The 14,645-nt window shown below is 32.5% G+C and overlaps 1 long non-coding RNA gene across 1 annotated transcript in view; it reads right to left on the bottom strand.

Annotated features, from left to right (window-relative positions):
* LOC136793976 (uncharacterized) overlaps positions 1–14,645 on the bottom strand; it is a 161,965-nt gene that overhangs the window by 112,831 nt on the left and 34,489 nt on the right. The window contains exon 2 of the long non-coding RNA XR_010840090.1: positions 9,543–9,604. This is a non-coding gene — a long non-coding RNA (uncharacterized lncRNA). The remainder of the gene's footprint in view (positions 1–9,542; positions 9,605–14,645) is intronic.

Raw genomic sequence — 14,645 nt, forward strand, 5'->3', positions numbered from 1 at the left:
CTGTATTACTTTGAAGAATGCTTCACACATAGGTGTTTAAAAATGGTTATTGACTAGACTTGAGAGATCACTAATTCTATAAATGAATCTGAAATTTTGGATAATTTTCTTCCATTTTAAACTGATTGCTTGAAGATTTGCTAAGTAGGTAGCGATCTTTGAATTTACAAGTTCAGATGCAATTTAAAATGTGATAAGTTCTAAAGCAAAATACTAACAATAGTCTATAATTATACTCTTTTCTACTTGGACCCATTTCAACATCTGTAAAGCTACATTAAATCCATGCTCTCTTCCACTCCTGGAGGCTCCACCCAGTGAGGGCTAAGGATGTGTAATCTAATAAAGGCTCAGTAAGCTAATGAATTATTTTCAAATGCAGATTTCTATTTTGTGCTGCTTGTTTGCAAAAGAAAGATCTATTGCATACTACCTTAAGAATAGAAAACTATTTCTGTAGAAGTTTAATGACATAGAAAACACAAAGTTGAGAGAGAGGAATTACAGAAAGATTTACATAGTTAATCAGAGATTGGAAATCATTACGTTTTTCTCCTTTTTCCCTTTATGTAAATAACTTACCAATCAAATTAGAACACTTCTGAATATTTTATTTATACTTTTTTTTTAAATCTGAAGAAAATGTTATGACACATGCACTCTAGTTTTGGGTGATAGATGATGACAAAAAATGTTAAATAGAGATATTTATATGTGTAAGGGATTGCTTTATTAACTGCTCAAAACAAACTTTGTTGTTTTCTCATTTGTTTTTGCAGATGATAACATTCAGGCGTAATTTTCTCAATCTTAATATCTAACAAGTGTCAGAACTGACATTTGCACCCAAGTCTCAGGTTTCTCTGCCCCCGGATTCCATGTTTAAGCATACATTCATTGCATTATGTCTGTCCGAAAAGTGGAATGCCTGACCATGGTGTAAATGTGTGAAGTGTGCTGAGAGAGATTTTAGGGACAAAGACTTACAGGTGCTTGGATGGCAAAAATGAGGTCCTATCTCCAAAAAATAATAATTCCTAACTCCCCAGAGGTAAGTTTACATATTTTTAAAAATATATAAATCATGCTTATTTAGAAGCACTGTTTAAACTCTCAATAAATACTTGTTATCAAAATCTGATATCTAAAGCAGAAATAGAGACACAGATGTAGAGAACAAACTTATGGATACCAAGGGGGGGATGAATTGGGAGATTGGGATTGACATATATACACTACTATGTATAAAACAGATAACTAATGAGAACCTACTATATAGCACAAGGAACTCTACTCATTGTTCTGTGGTGACCTAAATGGGAAGGAAATCTAAAGAAAGAGGGAATATATGTATACATATAACTGATTCACTTTGCTGTACAGCAGAAACTAATACAACATTGTAAAGCAAATATGCTCCAATAAAAATTAAGAAAAAAATCTGGTATTTGAAAGTTTAGTCAGGAAGAATTTGAGGAAATGAAAGAGACAGTATTAGTCAAGGATACATTCCATATGCTAGAACTTTGTCTCAATGCAATCCCTAATCGCAAAGTTAACAAATAAATCTAGTTCCTGTTTGGACCAATTCCCAGCCTTAAAACTACATTAAGGAATATTGGTGGACAATCACATTGTATCCATAATCTGGATTTGACAATTATGAACATTTTGGCATATATGTTTTACCTCCATATTTTGATGAACTCTTTCATCACAAATCCCATATATGAAAAAAGTCCTTCTAAATAGTTTAGTATGAGGTTTTAAAAAATAAAGATATATTCTTAGAAAATGGTAAGTATGATATCATTATTATAGTTAATAAAATGACCAGTTATTCTGTATCATCTAGCATCCTAAATAGAAATATCTCCAGCTGTATTTTTACATTTTTGTTGTTCTAAACAGAATTCTGAGTCCAAAAATTAAACTTGATTGAGGTATTCTTTGAATATTTTAAGAAAATACAATTTAACATTAAGCAAGATTAACAATAAATCAGAGCTCTTAAATGAAATAAATATATCATTACAATAAACTCAGTAATTATATTTATCACTGTAACCTGAACCAGTGAAACTTTATATCAGAAGGGCCCCAGTTCAAGGATTGGGTCCTGGCAACCACAAATCCACTCCCACTCCTAATTATCAAATAATGATCCTACGGTCCAAAAAGGGTACATTAATTACTCAAGATCACACAGCTAACAAGTTTCACAAAGAAGAGCTGCCAATAAAGCTTGGACCTCTGGACTCTCAGCTGAAGATATTTTATATTATTCAGGTGAAAATGTATGATCAGTGATTGAAATATTGAACATTATGTAATATTTAGGTATTTTACTTGGAATATAAATATTTCAAAAAAAGACATTTTCAACATGAGTGATGAAAATGATAAAATACAATTTACCATAATTTACAAATAACATGAAGGGTGCTGAATCTTGCATTTGAGATTTCATTTTGCATGATCTAACTTAATGTAATAAAGAAGTTGTCAGAATCAGACTGTCAATCAAAGCAATGACACATCGGCATGCACCAAATATTTTTCCATTCAAAAAAGTATCTCTGATATGATTATGAGTTCTGCTAGGGGACTATCAGACTTCTCATTTTCCCTCAGTATCCTGGACCCACATGCCCAGATTGGACTAGCTTCATGATTTCAACAGTGGAAAAGAACAGTAAAAAGATAGTCAAACAAACTGCCTACTTCCACAATGATAGCAAATTTTAAATTTTTGTTAGGTTTAAAAAGATCCAAGAAATTGATTTAAGCATGAGGAAAGAACAGAGTTTCATATTTTGAACTGGCTAAAACTAAAAATAGTATAGTTTACTTATGATACAGATATGCAAATGTTATATTTCTTGGTACTTTATGATTTTCAAAACTTCTAAAATTAGGAAAATTCACTGAATTTCTTGGAATTGTTATGAGTTTTACATAATGTACTATGTTATTATCACATAAATTTTGTTACTTCTAAGGTCCATTCCCCGCATCCAACTTTTAAAATAATGTATCAATGGGATAAATGAAAAACCTAGAAAATCTCCCCAATCAAGGCCAAAAAAAAAAGATATCTCAACATTTTTCCTTGAATTTACTCAGCCTTTAAGCAACAGAAATGTCTGTGTAAAGCATCAGTTTGACAGGGAGTGTCAAAACTTAAAAATCTTATGCTTTGGCTTCGTATCTCAGAGGGTGATTTACTGGTGCCCAAAAGTTACATTAAATCAGAATAAATGGCCATTTGTTGGGAGATAAGTCTTCAGCTCTGCACAATGGCTTTTCTTGTCCTTTCAATGCAGGCTTAATAAATAAAATCTGCACACACACTAAAATCAGTCCAAACTTTATTTTACCTTCTTACAAAACAATCGGGATATGCCATTTTTGCAATAATGTTGAAATAGATGGCATTATGTTGTAGTATATTCTAGTTTAAAATAAGTGAAGCTATATCAAAAGAGGTTCTAAAACATTTTTATATCCCCATAAATATGCCTGGATTTGAATATCAAAACAAATGTGACCAAAAGCAATTTATTTTTCTGAGGTAAAATAGAAATCACAGCAATGAGAAGGTAAAAAGAACAGATGCCAAACAGGCCAGTTGTGATACAAGTGAAAATTCTAAAATTATCGCCAGAAAACCTAAGTGCGAATGCCCACTTTATCTCGATTGAGTTGTTTAATAATTTTACTCTAAAGAAATGGGGATATTAATACCTACCTTGTCAGATCATCAAGAACACTTAGTGAGATAATAACCTACATTGTAGCACCCTGCACAGTGCCTGACGGTATAGTTATGCCAAAACACTCATGAAATTGAATAACGTGATTTAAGATGTGTCACTGGCCCCTGTTTAAACACACCACACCACACATTACAAACAACTCACATAGGAGCTCTGATGGTGAGCTGGAGAATGACCATCAACATTTGGGAAACATGAAGCAGCAGTATATGGAATTATGAGAAATATCCAAAGATTCGTAAAAGTGGTGCTAAATAGAAAATGTGTCGAGCCAAACGACAGTTGCTTACTACACAATTTGGCCTTGAGTTAATTCCATAAACTCAAATTAAACACATGGCAATTAAGTCAGAAGATGTGTATAAAGGTCATATTGTGTTTTTATAAATCTGCCTCATAAAAATCCCCTCAGATTTTGCAAACTTTATCCAGGTGACTATTCAGTTTTTGTGTATGTCAATTATTGCATACTGTAATTAGGACCACTGTAATTAAGTGGTCCTAATTACAGTATGCAATAATTGATATACACAAAATGCAGCTGTGTTTTCTAAATGATCCATATTGTAGTATGGGTTTTTTTTATCCCTTTGTTATTGTTTTTTTTATTTACTTAAAACCCAGATCTATTGAGCATTTGATGAAAGGTATGCAAACTCTGAGCAAAAAAATCCATAAAGAAACACAAATTTGCACATGTTTTGAAGGGATTTTGAAGTAGGAGTTCTAGTATCTTACTTAAAGGAAAGCAGGAAGAGAAAATGTGAGTCCACAATTAGAAAGAAACCAATAATTCTAAATACCAGAGTACCTCAAACATGGTACATATCTGATTGAATATAACCATATACATTCCTGATGGTTAAGAGCAAAGGACTGGTGCCAGACGGACCCACAATCAATCCAGGTTTAGCTTCCTCATCAATAAAATGGAGGCAATAAAATTGTATTATTCTAAATAATAAATGAAATTGTGTATCCCAGTCACTTAGTAAGTGTCTTGGGCTGGGCATCCAATAATTTATATGCATAAAGTGAAATATCCAGCATTTGGGAATTTTTTTTTCTTTAATTAAGGAAACATCACATGATAGGTTCACCAGCTACTCTTACACTCAGCCCTTCTTGAGCTCAGCTTAGCCCTCTGACATCTTTCTGGCTTTCTCTCCATCCTCTCATCCACTGGAGCCATGTCAATCACAATTCATTTCTTCACAGTTAATGCCTTCAAAACCATCCAGCTTAACAATTTGCTAATCTAATAAACTAGTTCAGGCTAATGAGTAGAGTCAAGATGTTCCTCCCTCATCTCTCACCAAACCTCTAATCTCTGATACTCCTTTGTGTATTTTAGGAGCCACATTCTATTAAACTAGCTCTTCACCACTTTTGTCCCTTAGTTCAATTTAATTAATATTTACTAATCTATTTTATGCCAAGTAGTATGCTTTACCCAGAGGGGAGGGAATGCAGAAAGGTAGACTATAAATGCAAGTAAGTTAGAGATACTTTCCTCAATACAGTTAGTTAACTATTGTTGTGAAGATAAACTTGGTAAGACAGAATTGGCATTCTGTAAGAAGTGAGACAAAGGCACATGTTTAAGGGGAAAAGGAAAATTCTGGTAGTTTAAGTCTCCGCATTTAGGCATTATGACTTAAAAGTAAGTAGAGACTGGTAGATAATAACAAAGGGGAAAATTTAATAAAAATGAAAAGTGATAGGATATTTAGAAACAAGGAAATGTTTGAGAATAACTGTAATTAACTCAGAGAGGACATTATAGTTCAAAAGATTCATTCATTTTTTTCAAATAGATTAATTTCATTCACTTACTTTGTTATCTTCCAAGAAAATGTCATTCTTATTCATCAACATATACTAAATACTTTTTTTAGATTTATGTAAATTGAACTTTAAGTGTGTGATCACTGAATTAAACAATGTTTCTTATAAGGTTATTTTTTTACGAAGTTGAAGTTTTTGGTGAGATTTAAATATTGAAGAGACGGATTGAATGCAGACTGGTTGAAAGTTATTTCTTCAGTGAGACGTGTCAAATAGATGACACTGTTGACTGAATGAAAACGGTTAAATGTTTGACTTTGAGCAGCATGGATAGTGCTGTTCAGCAACAAATGTGGAAGAAATTCGAAAGTACATAACCATGTTCTTCCTTATGAACTGTCAGCTTGATTCTATCCTCCACAGGAGAGAAGGTGCTCATGAATCTGCCAATGGCTACGTGAAAAGACAAAAACTTTCAACCTAGAGAAATAAGCACACACTCTCCTTGCCATGGACTCTAACATCCAAACAAGAGGCAGCAGAAACAATGAAAATGTTGAGGGCGCCTTTTCTCTTTAGCACAGTAGTCCGTGATGTTCCATTTCAGAATTACTTCTTTTTACAGAGTACATACATCTTAATAACTGCAACTAGAAACCAGAGTTTTTACCAGTTTAAACCAAACCCAGACAAGTGTCAATCCCAGGTGACATTTTGTATGTAGAGGCCCCATACTGATCGTTTGGCATCATTTGATGATACGTTTTACTACTCTGTACTTAAGAATAAACATGTGAGCAAATGTTGAACATATTATAATCATATTTTATGTTTTAGTTGATATTTAAAAATAATTTTCTAAGGTCTATAAAAATCATGCCATTTCTATTTTATCCACAGTTCTTCTCTAAAATAGTAATCATACCTCTATCGTAGCGTGGCTTTGAGGAGTAAATGAGTTGATAAGCACCGATCACAGGGAGCATTCAATATTAGTCATTTGTAAGATGTAGTCATATTAATGACTACAGAACTATACAGCCTGTTACATGTTGTCATCAGAAAGTTATGCAATTTTCTTGGTTTCTTTATGTAATCATATAAGGAATACTTAAAAGAAAGTACAAGGAAACAAACAAACAGAAAAACCTGAAACTACTATCAGGTAAGTGTAACAGAGAGATAGATAACATAAACTGTATGAAGTAGTATTTATAGAAATTTATAGAAGAGAAATATGTTAGTACTCACATTTTTGAGATGAGAAAAGCAAAGGGTAAATATTAAATAACTTAAGTAAACATGCATTATGCTATTTCCCCATAATCGTAAAAGAATATAATAATCCATTGAAAATGGCACGAGGTAAATTTTGAGTGTCAATATGTATAAATTGTGTACTCACATTAACTTCATTTAAATATGTAAAACTTGTATATTTGATTATCTACCAAAGTTGATATATTTTTTTAAATTATGAAACAGCTACTAACTATTTTATAACTTAGAATGAAGTTTTCAGTTCTACTCCATTAAATATTCAACAGGTATATTTTGAATTCTGTTTTTAATTTAATTGATTTGTCTATTAAAAACAATTTAATCACAAATTTAAAGTGGACACACGCCTTTCTGAAAATTGTCTTTTTAAGAAAATTTTGATGCAAGGTTTCCTGTGATATTATAGAAGAGAAGTAGAGTATGAATATTCTTCTGAAATGTAAGCCCTTTATGTCGGACACTGCTGGTTGTAAACTGGAGATTAAAAAAAAAAAAGATGTAGATTGAGAGGAAATATACAAACCAATGTAGTGGCAAAAAATTCTTTTCTCAAGGATATTAATCTCACACCTGTCTTAATTTATTAAATACTGATATTGTCTTGATATTTACATCCTCAAATATTATATTTTACAATAGAGTTAAAGAAACGTATGAGTAAAAGTTTTAGTGATATTTAGCTTAAAATCAATATAAATATATCGTTAGACTTTAATTCACAGAAACAAGCAGTATAAAATCTCTTTTTTAACCTTTTTTTTCTTTTCTCCCTTTTTTTGTAAGTTGAATTAATTTTGAACTTGACAAGTACACTTATACTTAAATTTACTTGGTAAACAGAGTCATATTCTTCCTTTTTATATTGCATAGATCCCTTTATAAATTTGACCTAAAGCCATGAAAACTTGGACTAACATTAAAAGTCTAATTAAGCTTTACCTTATAAGACAATAAAATGTGTGATGCCCTACATGCCCTAATATAACCCTTTCAGAAGGTGTGCAATGAATCTTAGCTCTCACATGCAGAACAAATAATTCAGCATAAATATAATTCTGTTTACAATTACCTACAATCTTAAGGATAGCACTGTAAGATATAAATATAATAAATAATGTAATAATAAATTATACATTAGTATTTCAATTTTCAAAGTTATTTATGTTTAATTCACATCCTGCAGCGTGAAAATGGAGGTAAATTTTTTCACACACACACACACACATACACAAACACACAAACCTACTGTGCTTTTCCTGTAATGAGGAAGTATACTCATGATGATAGGTAAAGTCTTGTTTATTTGTAAGAAAGTATTGATAATTTATTACTAAGATAATTAACCTATGTATGCCACAAACCTTTCATAACACAATTTCTGCATCCAAAATTCCTGCATCCAAAAATGCATTTTCAAACAAAATTCATCTGCGAAACAAATAAGTTTTGAACCTATGTGATAAGAAAACTTACCCTTTCTAAGGGTTTCCAATATGGTTAACTTTGTCGTGTCCTGAGTGGGGCACTCAGGACAGACACAGGTTATATGGATGAGGAAGGAGGGGCCTACATTTGAAAACTGTATTACTTTGTATCTTTGTTTGAAATAAATGGAACATAATGGTTTAGATTTTATTTTTTTGTTTCCACATTTAATATATTATCATAAAACATATCCTTACTTAGAGGTCTCTTTCTAAAATAATAACAAGCACGTTACATGAAACAACAGAATTTGACTTTGAAAATATTGAATGTTTTGAAGTATCAACATTTTTAATCCTTTCTGTTACTATAAATGAGCAGGATTTAATAAGATTTTTGCATACTTACCTAAAAAGTCAGGCAATTATACAGAATATGTGTGGTGAAATATACTTTATACAAAATAAATTAAAACAGTACTTTTGATCTCATGGCTGTATTCTGATATTTCTTTCATCTTTTCACAAGAAATTCAGATGTTCAAGAAGATGTTTCTTATAATGTAAGGCAATTTTGTATCATCTCATTAGTCACTCACCAAAATGTTAGAGCGTGTACTATTTTTATCTATTTATTAAATTTTTCAATATCTATACCTATTATACTTATTATTCAAGTATAAGTATCATCATTTTAATAAACCCTATCTCTAAAACAGATTTATACAGATAAATGATGATTAATAGCCAGAAACTGTTCTATCTCTAGACTCTGATGTTGAAAGATGTTATAAAACATAAATTCAATGTCCATTAGGAAAGAGATCTACATCTAGCAACAAGTTCAAATGACTGATAAAATATACATAATCAGATTTCTCTATGTATTCCAAGCACACACAGGTACAAAATTATAACTTACAAATAGTTTCTAAATCTATTTTACATGTCAGTCTCTTTCTTGAGCTTTCACTTAAAAAAAAAAATTAGAAAAACCTTTAAAAGTCAGCATAATGTCAATGTACCTTTGCTGGTTCTATGGCATTTGAAAAGTGTGCCCGTGGGGAAGAGTTCCAAAATTTATTAGAGAAAATAATGGAAGAGATTATATTTTTTAATGAGTGATCTTAAAATACAGAAGAAAATTGCTCTGGCAAACCTCTAAGTATCTCAGAATAGCTATAAAGATCTTTAAGAGAAGCTATATGACAACAAGTTTTACATTTCTACAACATTTTTTATATAATAGATATTACATAGAAAATTTTACCTTGTAATTCACTTTATGAATGTTTGGTGATATATTTTCTTATGTATGGCTGTGATTGGGTCCTGAAGAGGAAAAAAAAAAAGAAAAAAATATATGAAAAACTTTTGATGTCTATATCATATATAATATGCATAGCTATAAAAGGTAATAGTTTATTACAAAATTCTCCATACCACTCCAGAATCCAACTCATGAGAACATAACGGGGGATGGATAGCAAATAGTTTCTGAAGAGGCAAAATACTGAGGTACTTGAACTGCCAGATTTTTGTTTTTTAGAGCATAGCCCTACGTCCCAGGAGCACTTTTAAGAGAAAGAGATTTGAAGTAGTTTGGAGATCACAATTACCTATGTGTCTACCTATTATCTATCCATCTATTGAAAGCAAAAAGTCTCAGATTCCTTTAGAACACATACTACTCAGAAGTTTCAGGCTCCCTAGACTCCCAATATGTGTGATCTCTCATGGTTGTATTTCAGAACTCTGACCTCTTCAACACAGCGAAACTTTCCTAAAACAAGAGGTAAAGCCCGAGGTGACTGATTTCTAAGTTTGAGTTTAGGAACTGGTGATGATACAGCGTTCAGGTGCCCTGTTATTAGGAACTAGAATCACTCACTAATAGTACATGGTGCATGCACCCCTGCAAATCTTGTGTGCATGATTTGAGTGGAGGGGCATCAGGGATTTGCAAGGAGTAATTCTGAAGTTTTGGGTTATTTGAATGTTCTACCAGAGGGTAACTCATATGTGAGCACGTGGGGACTTATGTGTAGCTTACATTTTCTGCAAAGGTTATCATAGGCCTGTTGGAAATGAGACCAATAGCATATGGATGGTCATTTCATCTCTGCTTCATTGCTGGAAATAAGGCACCCTCTTCCATGTGTATGGCCTGATGCACAGCACTGATGCTAATTGTAACAAAGTTCTCTAATTTAACTTTTTAAAATCCGCAAAAGAAAGTTAGTTTATAATTATTCTTAGCTTAGTGAAAACTGCTCAGTCAACCAGGAGATGTCACCAATGAATAACTCCATCTTCTGTGTTGCAAACATTTACTCAAACTTAAGGGAACAATTCAGCCAAATACTTTCTGGAAAGGATTTATAATAATGTCTCCTTATTAGGAAACATATATTTTAGTTTCCTATTAAATCAAACCTATCTTGCCTCTACTTCAGCTATTTCTGTGTGCCTAATACTTTAAAATTCAACGATTATTTTAGAGACAATTTCAACAAATACTAATTTGCACTTCTGAGCTCTTAAAGTAATAAAAAAGTACACTTCTAACTAGAGAAGGAATATTTTAGAAAATATATATGTAGTCACATCAAAATGTATTCTCACTTACTATATAGGTCACTGTTTCACAGGCATTCGTATTATATTGTATTCTACTTGATTTCAAATCTCTTTAAAAATTACAGGCTTATTATATATTCACAGAAACTAAAGTCTTTCCATGTTGTCCAAAAATAACAAAAAAAGAGACATGCTGGCATAATACAATAATACTATAATCCTTTGATTTAATTTAATTTTATTTTATTAAGATATTTTTTTTTAGAGCAGTTTAAGGTTCATAGCAATGTTGAAGGGACGATACGGAGATTTTCAATATATCCTCTGCCACAACATGCATAGCCTCTCTCATTAGCACCATTCCCTACCAGAGTGGTATATTTATTACTATTTATAAAGTTACACTGACACATCATAATCACCCAAAGTCCACAGTTCACACATGGTTCACTCGTGGAATTGTACATTCTATGGGTTTGTAGAAATGTATGACATATATTCATTCTTAGGGTATCATGCAGAGTATTTTCACTGCCCTTGAGATCCTCTGTGCTCTAACTATTCATTCTCCTCTTCCCAATTGCTGGAAAGCATTGAACTTTTTATAGTTTTCATAGTTTTGCCTTTTCCAGAAATCATGCAGTATATAGCCTTTCCAGATTGGCTTCTATCAGTAATATGTATTTAAGGTTTCTCCATATCTTTTCACAACTTGATAACTCACATTTTTTAGTGCTGAATAATATGCCATTGTCTGGATGTACCAGTTTATTTATCCACTCATCCACTGTAGGAATCTTGGTTGTTTCCAAGTTTTGAGGTAAATACCCAGGATTGTGATTGTGAATTGCATAGTAACAGTATGTTTAGTTTTGTAAGAAGTCACCAAACTGCCTTACAAAGTGACCATACCATTTTGTATTCCCATCAGCAATAAATGAGAATTCTTACTGTTCTACATCCTCACTGTCATTTGCTGTTGTCACTGTTCTGGAGTTTGGCAGTTATAATAGGTGTGTTGCAGTATCTCATTTTTTAAATTTGCATTTCTCTCATGACATATGATGTGGAACATCTTTTCATATATTTATCTGCTATCTGTATACCTTCTTTGGTGAAATATCTATCAAGGTCTTTGGTCCATCTCAAAAATCAGATTGGTTTATTATTGTTGGGTTTTAAGGGTTCTTTGTATAATTAGGATAAGAATCTTTTATCAGACGAGTCTTTTGCAAATGTTTTCTTCCAGTCCATGGTTTGTCTTCTGATTCTATTTATACTGTCATTTGCAAAGCAGAAGTTTTTAATTTTAATGAAGTCCAGCGTGTCAGTTATTTCTTTCACGGTTTGAGCCTTTGGTGTTGTATCTAAATAGTCATCACCATACCCAAGGTCATCTTGGTTTCTCCTATATTATTTTCTAAAACTTTCATACTTTTGCATTTTACATGAAGTTCTGTGCTTCATTTTGAGTTAATTTTTGTGATAGTTATAAGGTCTGTGCCTAGATTCTTTTTTTCTTTGCCTGTGGATATCCATTTGTTCAAGCAGTATTTGTTGAAGAAACTATGTTTGTTCCATTGTATTGCCCTTACTCCTTTGTTAAAGATCAGTTGACTATATATATGGGGGCCGGTCTATATCCTGTTTTTATTATTTTCTATTGATTACTCAACTGGTCTTTCACAACACTCCGTTGTCTTGATTACTGTAGATGTATAGTAAGTCAGACTTTGAAGAACAAAGTCCAGCTTTGTTCTTCTCCTTGAATCATGTGTTGGTTATTCTGGGTCTTTTGCCATTCCATATAAACTTTATTTAATTAATTTATTTATTTTAAAAATACATTTATTTATTTATTTTTGGCTGCATTGGGTCTTGGTTGCTACACACGGGCTTTCTCTAATTGCAGTGAGCAGGGGCTATTCTTTGTTGCAGTGCGCAGGCTTCTCATTGCAGTGGCTTCTTTTCTTGTCAAGCATGGGCTCTAGGCATGCGGACTTCAGTAGTTGTCACACATGGGCTCAGTAGTTGTGGCTCACGGACTCTAGAGTACAGGCTCAGTAGTTGTGGCACATGGGTTTAGTTGCTCTGTAGCATGTGGGATGTACCTGGACCAGGGCTCGAAGCCATGTCCCCTGCATTGGCAGGCGATTCTTAACCACTGTGCCACCAGGGAAGTTCCTATTCCATATAAACTTTAGAATCACTTTGGTGATATCCACGAAATAAGTGGCTGGGCTTTTGGTAGGAATTAATTGAATTTATAGATCAAGTTGGGAAGAACTGAAATCTTGAGAATATTGTCTTCCTAATCATGAATATGGAATCTCTCCATGTATTTAGTTCTTCTTTGACGTTGTTCATCAGCGTTCTGTAGTTTTCTTCATTTAGATCTTGTACATATTTGGTTGGATTTGTCCCTATTTCATTTTTTGAGTGCATATGTAAATGCTATTGTATATTTGATTTCAAATTCCACTTGGTCCATTGCTGATGATACACTTTTGTGTATTAACCTTGTATCATGCAACCTTGTTATAATCACTTATTAGTTCCTGAAGTTTTTTGGTCAGTCCTTTTGGATTTTCTGTATGGACAATCACGTCATCTGCAAAGACAGTTTTATTTCTTCTTTCCCAATATTCATACCTTTTTCTTCTCTTTTTTATTTCATTACCTAAAACTTTTATTAGATTTTTAAAAGGAATGGTGAGGGGAGACATCCTTGACTTATACCTGATCATAGCAGGAAATCTTCAAATTTCTCACAATTAAGTAGGATGACAGAACTATTTGATTGGGCTTTTTAAGAACCATACCAACCCAAAGACAAATTCAAGTGTTATATTGCTTTTGTTTTTGTTTTTTTAAGAATCAGAATTTACCTGTACTAATATCAGTGAGGAAAAAATGTATTTGAAGATCTCTGTTGAAATAAGTTTCTCTCCCAAGGTCACGTCCTCCTCCCAGGAAAGCTAATATTCAATAACAGACTGTCATTGAGATATAAAGACTCGGTCCCCTTATCCCAAGTAGATAAAGTACTAAAGGGTCATCCATCATCAGAATTCCTCATATAGTCTGTTGAGTCCTCTTTTGCAGTTACCTCAGAACTTAACTTCTTCTGCTGTTTATTTCCATTTTCTTCCTTCTTTTTCCTTACACATGTTTTCATGTAAATATTATCAGTCAATTAATCTCCTGAATAGTAATCTCCATCTCCTAGTCTTCTTCACAGGTAAGTCAACCTGCAATAGAGCCTATATACTCTGCACCTTTACTGCACATGTGGTGGAAAGGCAATAGGTCTGAAGTCAGATCATTTGCTTAAAAACCCAAGTTATGCGCATACTAGCTGGATCACTGTCAGCAAGTTACTTACCTTTTCTGTTTTGGTAAACTCTGATTCTTTAACCTAGAGGCTACCTTGAATGGATCTAAAATAATATACTTCATGAGCCTGGAAAATTATGAATATGAGTAGAATTATGTAACACCAGTTTATCAGTCAATCAGTTTAGAAATATCCACAAGAATGATTTTAAATTAAGGCAAATATTTACCTACAGAAAGATTCATTAGAGAATCTCTTGTGCTAAAGAGAACATTTAAAATAATATAAAATATTAAAAATTAAACTACAGTTGTATGTAGCCAATGAAATTATATGTGAAGATTTTAAGGACATGGGGAAGCATTCATGACATAATAGTGAGCAGGAACATATGAATATGACATAGTTAATGCTTGTAAATATGTAATATTTATAGAAGGAGGAAAAAACTCCCAA

Source organism: Kogia breviceps, chromosome 4 (genome assembly GCF_026419965.1).
Source record: "Kogia breviceps isolate mKogBre1 chromosome 4, mKogBre1 haplotype 1, whole genome shotgun sequence".
Lineage (NCBI taxonomy): Eukaryota > Metazoa > Chordata > Mammalia > Artiodactyla > Physeteridae > Kogia > Kogia breviceps.